The following is a 3882-nucleotide window of genomic DNA, read 5'->3' on the forward strand; positions in this document are numbered from 1 at the left end:
CCAGCAAACACTCACTCGCTCTTCATGAGATCTTTTACATTCACCCGAGAGGATGAACAGAACCTCCACTTAACATCACATCTGAAAGACAGCACCTCCAAGATTGCAGCACTCCCTCAGTACTTTATTGGGTCGGCTTTGACTTTTGTGCTCAAGTTGTGGACTGGGACCAGAACCCACTACTTGGTGAAAATGCCACCCATTGATCCACAACTGACAACATTCTCTACACCAGTGTGACTTTTATTATGGGTAGGGGGAGGTAGTAGATTGCTTCATTTCTTCAATTTCCGAAGTGCCTGCTTAATACAGTTTGCAGGGCTTTTATGAAGAGATCCAGACCTGTGGCTCCAGCCACATCCCTGGATTGAGGCAGATTCCAGGCCCAAAAAATAAAGGCCATTTAGTCAGGTGAATAATGAAAGGCTCTTGGTCATATTTGAAGGCAAGTATTATCCTACTGTCCTGATTGAAACAGGACCTCCTTCAATCAGCATCACCAAAAGCCGACTAACTGGTCATTCGTCTTTGTCGCTTGTGGGATTTTAAAACTTTTTGAAAATTCTTTCACAGAGTATGGGTGTTGTTGGCAAGGCCAGTTTTTATTGCCCATCCCTAATTGCCCTCAAGAAGTTTTGTGGTGAGCCACCTTCTTGAACTGCTGCAGTCCACATGGTGCAGGTACAACCCAAGTGCCGTTAGGGAGTTCCAGAATTTGACCCAGGGTCAGTAAAGGAACAGCAATATAGTTTCAAGTCAGGACGGTGTGGGACTTAGAGGGGAACTTGCAGGTGGCATCCCATGCAACTGCTGCCCTTTTCCCTCAAAGATGCCTTAGTGAGTTGCTGCAGTGTATCTTGTATATGGTACACACTGCTGCCACTGGGAGGGAGTGGAAGTTGAAAGTGGTGGATGAGGCGCCAGTCAAGCAGGTTGCTTTGTCCTCATTGGTGTCGAGCATCTTGAGTGTAGTTGGAGCTGCAACTCATCCAGGCCAGTGAAGCATATTCCATCACACTCCTGGCTTGTGCCTTGTAGATGGTGGACAGGCTTTAAGGAGTCAGGAGGTGAGTTGCTGCATGATTTCTAGCCTCTGACCTGCTCTTGTAGCCACAGTATTATATGGCTGGTCCAGTTCAGTTTCTGGTCAATGGTAACGCCCAGGATATTGATAGTGGGGGAATTCAGCAAATGGCACAAGTCAGAGTTGTGATGGAATACGCTCCACTTGTCTGGGTGAGTGCAGCTCCAACTACTCTCAAGAAGCTCAACACCAATCAGGACAAAGCAACTCACTTGATTGGCACCGCATCCACAAACATTCACTCCCTCCACCACTGACGCACAGTAGCAGCAGTGTGTATTATCTCCAAGGTGCACTACAGCAATTCACCAAGGCTCCTTGGTCAGCACCTTCCCAATCCATGACCTCTAGAGTCTAGGAGGACAAGGCCAACAGGTGCATGGAAACACCACCACCTTCAAGCTCCCCTCCAAGCTACTCATCATCCTGACTTGGAACTATATCACCATTCCTTCAATGTCACCTACACCACATGGGCTGCAGCAGTTCAAGAAGGCAGCTCATCACTTTCTCAAGGGCAATTATGGTTGGGCTATGAATACTGGCCTGACCAGCAACCGCTAAATCCTGAGAAAGAATTAAAAGAAAAAAAATTCCCTCACGTCCACAGCTAATGTTCTCATGCCATTCCTGTGTCTGTTGACCAGCTGTTTAAAGAAAAACAAATTCAACTTCTCAAACTACCATGGTCGAATTTGAATTAATTCTCTGGATTATTCCTCAAGTAATATAATTACTACATTATTGTACCTCATATTCCTGATCAGGTTAAATAACCGTGTCTGATTCTTCCCCACTCCAATTGTAGCATTCCATAATTGCCACTCAAGCCAAATTCAGCTAATTTGGAACAGCCCAGGACGCAAAACCTGGCCTTTCGGGTATATAATGATTTGTACTGGATGACAATTGCCAATTTACATCAGCGAGTATTAACAATTATGTAAGACAGGAAGGAGCAATGCAATGTAAATCACTGTTGAACATAAACCACACTATTCTCTTTGCAACAGGACAGCTGTGCAGAATTGCAGGGATAAGGAAACCCATTAAACCTATTTGTCTTTTCCATCTAAACAAATACTTCTGAAACTGGGTGGAGAGTAGAACTAATTTCCTCAGGTACTCAAGTTATCTGCCAGCACAACAAGCTTATGCAGCATCAGGCGCACGCTGATTACCACTCGTGTCAATGGAGAATTGGAAGGGAGCTTTCAGGCCCAATTCATTTTGCTTGCTGACGGTTTCCAATTATTTCTTGATGTTCTGGTAAATTGAATTTCCAAGGTTCAGCTAAACAAGTCCAAAGTGATAAGCGCTGTTCATTCTGGCCAACATATTATACCCTACATTGATCACTGGGAGTAAACAACTAAATTAACCAGCATTAGCTTGGGTGGGACAACAATATACAAAAAGGAAATTAGGTGAATGCATAGAAGGTGTTAAAACTGTGAGGCTTAGAAACATTCATATATACACAGTATACACACACACATTCACATAAATGCAAAGAATCATAGAACAGTTACAGCACAGGAGGCCATTCAGCCCATCGTGTGCATGCTGACTTTCTGCAAGAGTTGCTCACAAATCCCATTCATCTGCACTTTCTCTGGAGCCCTGCAGATGTTTTCCATTCCGATAATTACCCAATTCCCTTTCAAAAATTACGATTGAAGCTGCCTCCACTCTAAGGCAGTGCATTCCAAATCCTTACCACACTCTGCATAAAGAACTTTTATTTCCACTCTTCAGCCGAAGGCTCTATGGTTTGGCCCTCTAGTGCTCATCGTAGTAGCTATTTTCACAGTATTGAGTGGCATAGGTCCTGAGCTTTGCAATTCCTTTCCTAAATCTATCTTCTCCTCAAGGTGCTCCTTAAAACCTTTTTGGTCAACTGCCATTAATATTTCTTTATACTCCTTTAGGGAGTAAACTGTAGCTCAGTTGGTAGCATTCTCAGCTCTGAGTCAGATGTTTGTGGGCTCAAGTTTTGATCCAGGACTTGAGTGCAACAATCTAGGCTAACACTCCAGTACAGAACTAAGTGTTGGTCCTGCTGACTTTTGGATGAAATGTTACCGTCTCAGGTGGAAGTAAAAAGGCCCCATGGCATTATTTTCAAGAGCAACGGGAGTTTATCCTCAGTGTGCTGGCCAATATTTAATCAACATCACAAAAATGATTATCTAGTCATTATCACACTGCAGTTTGTGGGAGCTTGCTGTGCACAAATTACTGCCAAGTTTTCTACATTACAACAGTGGCTACACTTCAAAAAAGTACTTTGATGGCTGTAAAATGCTTTGGGATGGCCAAAGGTTAGAAAAGGCACAGAAATACATATTGTTCTTGACCATCATAGCTAAGCTTCCTGGTGTGTTGTTACTCCATGTCCACACATGTAACTTGCAATAGGAGTCACTGGATAATGTTCAAAAATGGTAATTTGGTACATTATTCTCTCATTAGCCCAAGGATGCTGCAGCTGATTGTAATATCTTTGCTGTCTTCCTTGCTAAGGTTTGCAAACTCACTTCAAATTGGGAAGAAGTCCTGGGACTTTTAGGCCTGAAGTGGACATCCAAAGCACCGTAACCAGGCTAGGAATGGATGTCAGTGCTCAATAGACTTTACTTCAACAAAGCAAAGGTGACCACATAGTGCACAACAATTTGCATTTATATAGCAATATTAACTTCGAAAACATCCCAACATGTTTCACAGAGGAAAGGGGAAAAATAAAATAGTCAAGGAGCCAAGATGGGCGACAAGAGATGACCAGAAGTTTTGCA

The sequence above is a fragment of the Carcharodon carcharias genome, chromosome 7 (genome assembly GCF_017639515.1).
Source record: "Carcharodon carcharias isolate sCarCar2 chromosome 7, sCarCar2.pri, whole genome shotgun sequence".
Classification (NCBI taxonomy): domain Eukaryota; kingdom Metazoa; phylum Chordata; class Chondrichthyes; order Lamniformes; family Lamnidae; genus Carcharodon; species Carcharodon carcharias.